At 43.1% G+C, this 12,717-nt stretch overlaps 1 protein-coding gene across 3 annotated transcripts in view; it reads right to left on the bottom strand.

The window, feature by feature from the left end:
- Positions 1-12,292, bottom strand: part of ARK2N (arkadia (RNF111) N-terminal like PKA signaling regulator 2N) — an 85,856-nt gene extending 73,564 nt beyond the window's left edge. For all 3 annotated transcript variants that reach the window (XM_060613747.3, XM_060613748.3, XM_060613752.3), the window contains exon 1: positions 12,002-12,292. The gene's annotated coding sequence lies outside the window, so the exon portion shown is untranslated. The remainder of the gene's footprint in view (positions 1-12,001) is intronic.
- Positions 12,293-12,717: the final 425 nt, after the last annotated feature.

Below are 12,717 nucleotides of genomic sequence, written 5' to 3'. Positions count from 1 at the left end.
CCCAGTCGATTAAGCGTCTGACTTCAGCTCAGGGCATGAACTCGCGGTTGGTGAGTTGGAGCCCCGCATCAGGCTCTGTGCTGAGAGCTCGGAGCCTGGAGCCTGCTTTGGATTCTATGTCTCCCTCTCTCTCTGCCCCTCCCCTGCTCGTGCTCTGTCTCTCAAAAATAAATAAATGTTAAAAAAAATTTTTTTTACATAAATAAATACAGGCGCCTGGGTAGCTCAGTCGGTTAAGCCGCTCACTTCAGCTCAGGTCACAATCTCCAGCCCCTGTCGGGCTCAGTGCTGACAACTCGGGCCTGGAACCTGCTTCAGATTCTGTGTCTCCCTCTCTCTCTGCCCCTCCCCAACAAGTGCTCTGTCTCTTTGTCTCTCTCTCAAAAATAAACATTTAAAAAAATGTTTTCAATAAATGAATGAATAAATAAATATTTTAAGGACAAACTCTGCTACAAGTGTAGTTGCCCTTTAGCACTGGCTTTATCTACAAATGCATCATAGCTTAGCACATGCCTTTCAGATATGCGTAATAATGATACAAGACTTAAGAAACTAATTATTTTTTCAAAATTGCAGCCACAGGAAAAGCAAATGGCATGACATTTTTTCCTTCCTTATATCTATGGCTCAACTAATGCAAACTATCAATGTTTAAATAAATACTAAGCCACTTCATAATTTGGTTTTGCCACAATTATACAAGAATACATCTTTTGTGGGCACCCAGCTGGCTCAGTCAGAAGAGCATGTGACTCTTAATCTTAGGGTCATGGGTTCAAGCCCCACTTTGGATGTAGAGATTGCTAGATACATATACATGTATATGTATGTCTATGGGGTGCATGGGTGGCTCAGTCAGCTAAGCGTCCAGCTCTTGGTTTCAGCTCAGATCATGATCTCATAGTTCGTGGGTTTGAGCCCCACATCCAGCTGGGTGCTGGCAGTCGCAGAGCCTGATTGGGATTCTCTGTCTCCCTCTCTCTCTGTCCCTTCCCTGATGGCTCTCTCGCTCTCAAAATAAATAAATAAACATTTTTTAAAGTAAGTAAATTTTAACCAAAAAAAATCTTATTTCATGTAAATCAAAGTATATCTACCTTTTACATTTAAGAAGTAAACAAGGCTACTCCTTTGATAACTTTCCCTAAAAACAAATATCCATTGTTTTTACTTTGTAGAAACCCCCAAACCACCATTTCTTTAGTATATTTATATTTGAAAAAAAAAATAGATATACTTTTCTATACCGCACTTACTTAAAATTATGCTCACGGCATACCAATTAACCAATAAAAGTAAAAACTATGACATATTAATAGGGAAGGAGTTTATTAAGCAAGGGAATTGCAGTCTAAATAGCTTCACAGCAGGGGCGCCTGGATGGCTCAGTCGGTGAAGCATGCAATTCTTGGATCTCAGGGTTGTGAGTTCGAGCCCCATGTTGGGTGTAGAGATTACTTAAAAAGAATAAAATCTTTAAATTTTTTTAATGTTTATTTATTTTGACACAGAGAGAGAGAGAGACAGACAGAGCATGAGAGGGGGAGGGGCAGAGAGAGAGGGAGACACGGAATCCGAAGCAGGCTCCAGGCTCTGAGCTGTCACACAGAGTCCAACACGGGGCTCAAACTCACAGACTGCGAGATCATGACCTGAGCCGAAGTCGGATGCTCAACCGACTGAGCCACCCAGGCGCCACAAGAATAAAATCTTTAAAAAATAAATAAATAGTCTCACAGCAGTCTAAACAAATATTTTAAAGTTATTTTTTTAATAGGCTTGCCTTCAAAATTCAAAAATTGTGGGGTTTCTTTACAGTTTAAATATTCAACTGTGTTTATCACTGAAACTATGATTCAAAAATGATGCACTCTTCTAGCACTGAAAATCAAAGCAACTAGACTACTTCTACACTGTTGTAAAAATACTTCTTATGTTAATGGAACTTAAAAAAAAATCATGAGACTACCACCAACAATGAGAGAAGTTTCTGCCTCCAAGACAGTTATGATATAAAATAGATTATAGTTTGTATCTACTGCTCTTTTTTTAAATAAGAATAGCTTTCCTAATAATTGAGACCAAAGTTAAAAAAAAAAAAAATCCATGACAATCAGTTGTGAGTCTTTAAAACCATTTTCTAAGCTCTTTGTCAAACTCTGACTACCCTGCACCTAAAAACTTAAAAAAAAAACAAAAAAACAGAGCCCAAGTTAAGGTGTTTTGAAGTTTTGCTTTTTTTTTTAATTAAAAAAAATTTTTTTTAATGTTGGTTCCTTTTTGAGAGAGAGAGAGAGAGCATGAGCGGGATAGGAGCAGAGAGAGAGGGAGACACAGAATCTGAATGAAACAGGCTCCAGGCTCTGAGCTGTGAGTACAGAGCCCAACATGGGGCTCAAACCCATCCAAGATCATGACTTAAGCCATAGTCAGACGCTTAACCAATTGAGCCACCCAGGTACCCCTTTAATTTTTTTCTTCTAACGTCTGTTTGTTTTTGAGAGACAGAGAGAGACAGAGCCTGAGTGGGTAAAGGACAGAGAGAGAGGGAGATACAGCATCTGAATGAAGCAGGCTCCAGGCTCTGAGCTGACAGCACAGAGCCCAACGCGGGGCTCGGAACTTGTGAACTGTGAGATCACGACCCGAGCCAAAGTGGAACACCTAACCAACTGAGCCACCCAGGCGCCCTAATACATAATATTTAATAAATATTTGTTAAATTGATGAACTGAAGAATCATTTTAAAAAATCACCATGACTAATAATGAAACACCTTAACAGTACTATCAACTTGGATATAAAAATAAATCAAAAAGAAGCCCCCTCTTCCTAGATGTTCAGTTCTAGGAAGAGATTCCATTATGTCCCTAATGGTGGTGTTGCCAAATCCTTTGAAGTAGAAAAATTAACCTTGTTTCTAATTTTTATATATAAACACTAACTTACTTTAATGACAATAGTACCCTTATCTTAAGTAAGCACTAATATCTCAAAACAAATATTGCTTTTCAAAGATTTCTTTTGATTATTTGTTGCATTTGGGATTAGTTTTCCACTGAGAAGTTGTAGCATGGATAAAATGGACAATGCAGTAACCAAAGATCAGGATTGAAATAAAAACTCCTACAAAACTATAATAGAGTTGAAATAGCCCTCTTCTCCACAGCAATCCATCCCTTCGCTTAGCTCTCAAATGGAAGAGGTCGAAGAGGCTATAAACAAGGTACATTATAAAAGGCTAGAACCGGGAATGATGAAGGGCATTCAGAGTGAGGAGTTATGAGTAATTAAGTAATGGAATTCAGCAGTGATTATCAAGAGCTGCTAATACCACAGAGAACCAAACATTAAGCGCCTCCTAATGCAAGTACTCAACATCACCTATAAAATATTTTCCCCCCTCAAAGAAAAAGGAGAGACTATACATTATAGAAGCTGAATCTGATCAAGCCTCTAAACCTAAAGCCAAATAACAAGAAACCAAAGGGACAGAGGAACACGTTTAATACCACCATTGGAATATAACTGGCAAATTCAAACTGGGAAAATTTTCTTCAACAAATAATTTGCCAGGGGAAAAAAACAAAGTGGGGGACCTTTAAATTACAAAACATTACAGACCTTATTTGACTCAATCTGAGTTAAGTATAAAAATACATTTATGAGACAACAGAGCAATCTGAATACTAAATATTATATGATAGTAAAGAATTATTGCTAATTATTCTCAGTGTGGGAATAGTTGTTTGGCTTTTTCCTTAAGAGTGAAGTTGATGGGGCACCTGGGTGGCTCAGTCGGTTGAGCGGCCGACTTCGGCTCAGGTCATCATCTCGCGGTCCGTGAGTTCGACACACTGTCAGCTGTGCTGACAGCTCAGAGCCTGGAGCCTGGTTCAGATTCTGTGTCTCCCTCTCTCTGACCCTCCCCCGTTCATGCTCTGTCTCTGTCTCAAAAATAGATAAACGTTAAAAAAAAATTTTTTTTTAAATAAAAATTAAAAAAAAAAGTGAAGTTGACTAAGAAACTGCAGTGCTAAAAGATTGGAGTACTGAAAAGGAATGTTAAAAATGAATGCGGTTGAATGGACTTGGCCTATCCAAACTGAAATATAAATTGAGAGATTGCAACCACGGGGAAGAGAGCAACTTTGCTTGCTTGCCAGCCAACCTTTTCTCCACTGATATAAGCTCTATAAATAGGCCAAGAGTGATAATGGCTGCTCAAATCACTTCATGTTACAGATACTACCACTACTGACATGCATCTGGCCCAGCCCCAGGCTGTGAATAAACCAGCATCGAGAGCCAAGGAAGTTACCAAATGCAGAGAAGGCACCATGGCTAATGAGAGACCCTCTACTCAAAAGCAACATTGGTGTAAATTAAGGATAAAGAACAGGTTCTAGATTTTCTCCAAGATTTCTGCTCTGGCTATTTCTATCTCCCTCAGAATACAGAACACATAAAGATGGGTCACCACATGGTGGGATCTGAGGTCCCCAAGATAAATGATACCAAAAACTTACCAGAGCAAATCATTTAGGGGGCTGCAATGGAGTAAAATAATAGGAAACCCTTGATGATAAAGTGTTGATGTAAGAATAAACTATGCTTCTATGTTAGATTAAAACGAAGGCAGCCAGGGGTGCTGGAGTGGCTCAGTTGGTTAAGCATCTGACTCTTGGTCTTGGCTTGGGTCATGATCTCACGGTGGTGGGTTTGAGCCAGCGCCCCCCCACCCCCCACGGGGTCCAGCTCTGCCCTGACAGTACAGAGTCTGCTTGGGATTCTGTCTCCCTCTCTCTCTGCCTCTCTCTCCCCTACTTGCTCTCTATCTCTCTCTCAAGGATAAATAAAAATAAACTTAAAAAAAATTTTTTTAAACTAAGGCAGACAGGATACTGCTTAAAATCTTAACCACATGAGGTTTTTGTTCTTAACACAGAAAGGAAAACAGTTCTGTTTTCCCAGAGTTTTAGTCCACACCCAACTTCCCTATCCCCAACAATACCTTTCTCTAATTATAAGGCATCTAGCAAAATGCTGACTCAGAACATCATAAAAGTTATTTTTTTTTAACCAGACAACTCAATAAAAAATAACTTCTAAACACGTTGGTCCATATCTTGTTTCCCTAATGTTTGCCATGCTAATGAAAACTTAAATTTTTTAATTTTTTTTTTTAGCTTATTTATTTTGAGAGAGAGAGGGTACAGGCAGGGAAGGGCCAGAGAGAGAGGGAGAGAGAGAGAATCCCAAGCAGGCTCTGCACTGACAGCGCAGAGCCCGATGTGGGGCTCAAACTCAGGAACCATGACATGGTGACCTGAGCCAAAACCAAGTGTCGGATGCTTAACCGACTGAGCCCCCAGGTGCCCCGAAAACTTAATATTCTAAATTACTCAAGCACAACCCTAATTTATCCACATTCTTGGATATGACTGCTATAAGTTTCAACAGATTTAATTTTGGTAATCTTTGAACAAATGACCAGAACTTACTAATACTTGGACTTGAAATCCAGGCAGAGGAAAAAGTATTTTGTAAACGAACTGGCAGTACAAAAAAGAACACTCAAGTCCGCATTTTCTTTTACACTTAGAGACCCATTTAAGAAAAATGTCATTTAAAAACAAAAACAAAAGAGGGGCACCTAGGTGGCTCAGGGGGTTGACCATCAGACTCTTGGTTTTGGCTCAGGTCATGATCTCATAGTTTGAATTGGAGCCCCGCATCGGGCTCCACGCTGGCAGTGCAGAGCCTGCTTGGGATTTACTCTACTCCCTCTGCCCCTTCTCCACCTGTGTACACACTCTCTCTCAGACAAATAAACTTTAAAAAATAAATCAGTGAAACAAATTGATTTTATAAAGGAAAAGACTAATTCCACACTATAATTATTTTGTTTTACAGTACCGTTTTCTCCTATAGCCCATTATTCTTCACATTAAAAAAAATTTTTTTTTAATGTTTGTTTCTTTTTAAGAGAAAGAGAGACAACACAAGCAGGGGACAGACAGAGAGAGAGGGAAACACAGAATCTGAAGCAGGCTCCAGGCTCTGAGCTGTCAGCACAGAGCCCAACACAGGGCTTGAACCATGAGATCATGACCTGAGCCAAAGTAGGACGCTCAGCCGACTGAGCCACCCAGGCGTCCCAAAACTTTACTTTTTTAAAATGTTTTTATTCAATTTTTGACAGAGAAAAAAGTGGATGAGAGGCAAAGAGAGAGGGAGACAGAGGATCCAAAGCGGGCTCTGTGCTGACAGCAGAGAGCCTAATGCAGATCCCACGAACCTCAAAATCGTGACCTGAGCCGAAGTCAGATGTTTAACCGACTGAGCCACCAGGCACCCAACTTTTCTTCACATTTTAGAGCAGAAAAGAAACTCAGAAGTCATCTGGTTCACTAGATTTGAGTACCTTAGGCAGAAATGGTTTCTTTCATCTTTCCACCCATTCCCACCTGTCACCTACTCAGTAAATGGGATTTTAATTTAATCAGGTATAAACAACCCACATACACATACACGTAAGTCAATTCTGTGGTTGGTTTCTACTTTTTTTTTTAATTTTTTTTTTTTTAACGTTTATTTATTTTTGAGACAGAGAGAGACAGAGCATGAATGGGGGAGGGTCAGAGAGAGAGGGAGACACAGAATCCGAAACAGGCTCCAGGCTCTGAGGGGTCAGCACAGAGCCCGACGCGGGGCTCGAACCCACGGACCGCGAGATCATGACCTGAGCTGAAGTCAGACGCTCAACCGACTGAGCCACCCAGGCGCCCCAGTTTCTACTTTTAATTAATCTTCAGTTAACTAGAAAATACTCATCTAGGTAGTTTTTAAATCGAATAAATTCAAACTAGTAAGTTAGGGTTTATACCATGTATCTTTTTGCTATTAAATTACAAAGGCTGAAATCCTTGTTTTGAATAGGGACATGAAAGAGAACAGAATCAAAACCGACAATGAGCGCCATAAAGCCACAAAACCTAAAAAAGACACTCATCAAATGTGAGTCACGTTGGTTATTTTATGGTATTTTTAAACCACGTCTACTATTATCATCTGCTAACATTATGAAAAATATGTATAATATATATAACACACATTTCCTCCCTTAGTTCAGAAATATAGAAGGAATATGAAATACTTCTTAGTTTCACCCTGCTCCTTCCTTTTACCACAAGGACCTGTAGGCTGAGTGTGAAAACTGACTGAACATCAATCCCACTTGTGCTGAGAAGCTGCCCACACAGAAGCAGAAAACTGTTTATTTCCCCTAAGTTCAATCATGAGCCCTGAAAGAGTAAGGAATATAGGTACAATTAAAGATAAATGATAAAAGATTTAGAAAAGTTTCAAAACAACAGTCAAATTTAAATTTAAGACTAGAATTTAAAAACTAAAGAAAAATAACTATCAAATTACTTCAGTCTGACAAATAACAATCAACCCAAAATAAAGAAAACCAGCAACATTTCTACTCATTGAACGTAAGGATGAAGAAAATCTTTTAAAAGGAATGCCTATTGCATCCTTCATATTCCACCTGAACCTTTTTTCCCTAAAAGAAGAAAATAATTTATTAGCAGACTAAGGTACCTTCACAACCTAACCCTCTGTAAACTGAAGGCACTGGTCACACTTAACCAGTCAAGATTATTGATACTCATGACTTTTGCATAGGCTGTTACCTAGCCTAGAATGCCCACCTGGAAACCCATCCCAACTCCGGTTTAAATAAATTTTTTTAATGTTTGTTTTATTTTTGAGGGGCAGTGGGGGTGGGGGGGAGAAGGGAGGAAGAGAAGGGGGGGAGGGGGGAAAGGGGTAGAGAGAAGACAGAAACACAGAATCCAAAGCAGGCTCCAGACTCAGTTGTCAGCACAGAGCCTGACGCAGGGCTCAAACCCATGAGTTGTGAGATCATGACCTGAGCCAAAGTCAGACCTACTGAGCCACCCAGGTGCCCCACAAATGCCGGTTTAAATGGCTAAGTTCCTTTAGCATCAGGACCTGTTCAATCCTATTCACCAAGCATAGCTCTAGCAACTAGAGCACTACTGGCACAAAGTAATCAATAAATAAGTGTCCTGTTTGTCCTGTTTTCTCAATAGCTCTTCCCCCTTTCTACAGTCAGCTTTTTACTCATTTATTACTGTCTATTTCATTTTTACTACAGCTATCCAAGAAAATTTATTTGACCCCAGATTCTTTCTTAAAATAATACAGAATACCAAAATCAGTAGGGTTCAAAAGAAAACAAATTAATGGCACGTTTTTAGGAACGCCTGGTTGATTCAATCACTACAGCATATGACTCCTGATCTTGGGATTATAAGTTCAAGCCCCACATTTGGTGCAGAGTTTACTTAAAAAAAAAAAAAAAAAAAAAAAGTAAAAATTTAAAAAGTAGCATTTTTAAAAATATTTATTTATTTTTGAGAGAAAAACAGACACAGAGCACACAAGCGGAGGAAGGGCAGAAAGAGAGGGCAAGACAAAGAACCTGAAGCAGGCTCCAGGCGGTCAGCACAAAAACTTATGTGAAGACAAACCCACGAGCCGTGAGATCATACTCTTACCAAAGTCGGATGATCAACTGACTGAGCCACCCAGGCACCCCAAAAGTAGCCTATTTTACAGGTTCTCTCAAGTACTGTCAATTATAAGCATGTAAACATGAACACACATGTGTTTTCACATCCCTAGTTACATGCAGGAAAATCAGAAAGGTCTAAGATGGTTTGTCAAAATTACAAACGTAGGGTTTGGGTGTCTAGTACATACCAGTTCCAAACTTTAAAAAGAAACAAAACAAAAAACATTCTAATTGCCCATACATCAAATTTATTCATGCACATGTCAGAACAAAACTGTAAAACTGAATATCCCAGCAAAACAATTCTTTGAATGAGTTTACAAGTTACATAAAAGTTACCAGTCATATAGTAAGGAGCCTTAAAGTACCAATGTCACTATCAAATAAAATCTTTGAAGAACATACAGTGAACACTCAGTTCCAACAGAATCTAAAGCTGAATTTATCCTTAATATACAGATCTGGGATTAATCATGAAAAGTATAAAACAAAGAGCCTTATGGCACTCATTCATAAATGCATTTAAGAGTAATATACACTAAATTAGTGAGGAATTTAACAACTACACTGTGAACGTAATATGAAGCTAGCAATGGGGAAAGTTTACAGCTCCAAAATCCAAGCCACTCATTTTCCACAAAAAAATGTCAGAAAAAATTGTTTCATTAAGAAACCATTTAGCTGATGCTTCAGGTATAATTACCTTGCAGCTTCTCTCTGCTTTTCATGTTGTCTACACCTGTATTGAAGTTTACATCTACATGTTAACATTATGAAAAAATATATGGCTTGAAGTTTCAAAAGTATGGGGCGCCTGGGTGGCTCAGCCAGTTGAGCATCCGACTTCGACTCAGGTCATGATCTCACCGCTCATGAGTTCCAGCCCTGCATTGGCTCTGTGCTAACAGCTGAGAGCCTGGAGCCTGCTTCAGATTCTGTCTCCCTCTCTCTCTCTCTCTCTCTCTCTCTCTCTCTCTGTCCCTTCCCTGCTCATACTGTCTCTGTCTCTCTCTCAAAAATAAACATTAAAAAAAAAAAAAAGTACAGTCATACTGAAAAGCATTCTCATTTAAAAATGGCTAAAGGGGTGCCTGGGTGGCTCAGCTGGTTAAGCATTCGACTTCGGCTCAGGTCATGATCTAACAATTCACAAGTTTGAGCCCAGCATTAGGCTCTGTGCTGACAGCTCAGAGCCTGGAGCTTGCTTCAGATTCTGTGTCTCCCTCTCTCTCTGCCCCTTCCCCTCACTTGTGCTCTTGCGCATGCTCTGTCTCTGTCTCTCTCCCAAAAATAAATAAAAACATTTTTTTTAAAAATTTTTTTTTTAATATTTATTTATTTTTGAGACAGAGAGAGAGCATGAACAGGGGAGGGTCAGAGAGAGAGACACACACAGAATCTGAAACAGGCTCCAGGCTCTGAGCTGCCAGCACCGAGCCCGATGCGGGGCTTGAACTCACAGACCGCGAGATCATGACCTGAGCCGAAGTCGGACGCTTAACCGACTGAGCCACCCAGGCGCCCCTAAAAACATTTTAAAAATTTACCAAAAAATGGCTAAAAATATTATTTCTCAATGGAACTACATGAAATTTCATTGAGATCCTTTTCAAAGTAGCATAGGTCACTGCAGTAAACTCCATTTTAGTTTCCTGAACTAACTTCTATTAAAAATTTAACTCAGTTTTATATTTACTAAGCACCTACTGTGCATAAAGCACTAAATGAGGCATCATATTTGCCAGATTAGACAACTAAAATATTACACTTCGTAGTAATTAGACAACCAAAATATCACACTTCCTACTAACAAACGGTTAGCATTATGACTCCTCGGGACATCAGGTAATAACTATCAATTGTAGGCCTCTAAAAATGCTTGTTAAACCAAAAGGCAATGCTCTTGCTGGAGGAATCCAGATTGCCTAGATCAGCAAAACTACATTAGAAAGTGAATAGCCTCCATCCTTAAAATATCCCTGGAGAAGAAAGGGAGTGATTCAAACTGTTAGCATGTGCCCAACTACACTACACAATAACAGGCTAGGCAAAACTGCCAGATGTATTTGTAATTAAGAGGTCCAACCTTGACAAAGCATCACCAGTGGGATTTTCATCCTACTGGCTGGAAGGATTCAGAAAGCAAAAGCTCAGTCAAGAAGTGAAAAGCACATCTAAGCATAAACTGCTCAGGCGGTTCAAGCTAGAAGAACAAGTACCCACAGACGTTCATTCCTTCAACCTGAGAGACTCTATTCTGACACAGCAGAGAGGACGATTTAAATGGGAAAATAAGGAGCACCTGCGTGGCTCAGTCCCTTAAGCGTGGGCTCTTGATTTTCGCTCAGGTCATGATCTCAAGCCCTCCATGGGGCTCTGCGCTGACAGCGGGAAGCCTACTTGGGATCCTGTCTCCCCTTCTCTCTCTCTCTCAGAATAAGTAAAATAAAATTAAAGGAAAGTAAATTAGTGAGAGAATGCATAACCTGCTGTTCTCGTGGGGGCTGCTGCCCCAACAATAAACTGAGGTCGGTGCTATAAGAAATTAATTACAAAGTAGGAAGCGCTACTGCGGAGAAGTGAAAATTCCCTGGGAAGAGCCAGAGAAGACAATGATCTTTGATTTGGGATCCGTAAGTTTAACATTTGCGCCGATTTTCCAAAGAAAGTTGACAAACTCTCCACCAGACGTCAATTCTGGAGGCTGACACATCCCTCCATCGACTGGAGGCGTCTGCCGACCCAAGGTAGTGGAAGCGCCGAGAGGCAGGCGGCGCCAGCCAAAGGAAGCTTTTTCTCCCTCTCCTAGGCCGCGGCAGCCGCGGCGCTGGGGCGGCTGCCTGGGCTCCCGGGAGCAGGGGCAGGTGTCGGCGCCAGATCCCCGGTCGCGGAGCTGGCAGAGTTGGCAGAGCTGCCGCCGCCGCTTCCCCGGCGGGCCGGGACGCAGGAAAGTTGCGTGAAGACAACTCCAGGCCGAAAAGCGGCTCCCCCGCGCAGCCCGCGGGCTGCGGCATCTCCAGCCTCCTCTCAGCCCCCGGGGACAGGGACCCGCGGCCCGCGGAACAGGAGAGGGAGCTCCGCCCGCCAGCTGGGCGAAGCCGGGAGGACCCGAGGGTCACTGCCGGGCGGGCGGGCGGGCGAACAAGGCGTCGGGCGACTCCGCTCCTTTCGGGAGCCCCCACCCGGGCCGCGCCTCCCGCCAAGTCCGGGCGCGAACACTAGGCGCCCGCCGGCCGGGCCCGTCACGACCCCGGCGCCCGGGCGCCGCAGATCCCACACCCGCGGCCCGAACCCCTCCGACTCAACCCGACCCCTCCCCGGGACGCAGCCCGGTCCCACGGCTCGACCCGCAGCCGGGCCGCGGCCCTGCGCACCTTCCCGCCTCACCTGCGCTCCGGGGCAGCTCTGCACCTCCTCGCCCGCTCCGCGCGCCCCGTCGGGGCACGCACCGACCCCCCGGCCGGGACTCCCCCGGCCGCGGTGACTCGGGACGCGACGGCCACCGCCGCCTTCTCCTCCTCAGCACAAGCCCCGGCGGCGAGCAGAGGGTCGCAGTCAAAGCCCCGCCGGGGCTAAGGCGAATCTCGCCACCTCCACAGCCTCCACCACCAAGTCCCTTCACTCGTCCGCGCCGCCCGGAGAAAATGTCACCAGAGGCCGTTCCGCTCGGCGCCTCACTTCCGCCCGGAACCACAGAGGCCGCGCCGGTCGGCTAGAGCGGCCGCTGCGGCGGCGGCCTCCAGGGACTGGCTCGGGAAGCCGAGGGAAAGCCAGACAGCGCCATCTAGCGGACAGAAAGACGCAATCCTCCAGCTGCAGAGCGCCCAGCGTGCGGAAACCAGCTTCCCGGGCTCCTTTCCCGCGCTCCATCCATCTGATGAGGCAGCTCCCTTCCGGAAATGTCCTTCCCAGAGGGTCGGAAATCAGCCAATGCAAGACAAGGATAATGCCCTAAAAGAAGGACTGTGCTCCCTTTTCAGTGCACTTCTCACTATTCACCCCTTCTGAAGCCTTCCCTCAGGGAGCTCCTAGTGTCTGAATCCTTGAGTGACTCTTCACCGCTCCTTTCGTGGCAGCAAAGTTCCCTGGCCCCCACAAACTGA

The sequence above is a fragment of the Panthera onca genome, chromosome D3 (genome assembly GCF_046562875.1).
Source record: "Panthera onca isolate mPanOnc1 chromosome D3, mPanOnc1 haplotype 2, whole genome shotgun sequence".
Taxonomy (NCBI): Eukaryota; Metazoa; Chordata; class Mammalia; order Carnivora; family Felidae; genus Panthera; species Panthera onca.
The sequence above is the reverse complement of the archived record's forward strand: the minus strand, read 5'-3'. Positions and strand labels throughout refer to the sequence as shown.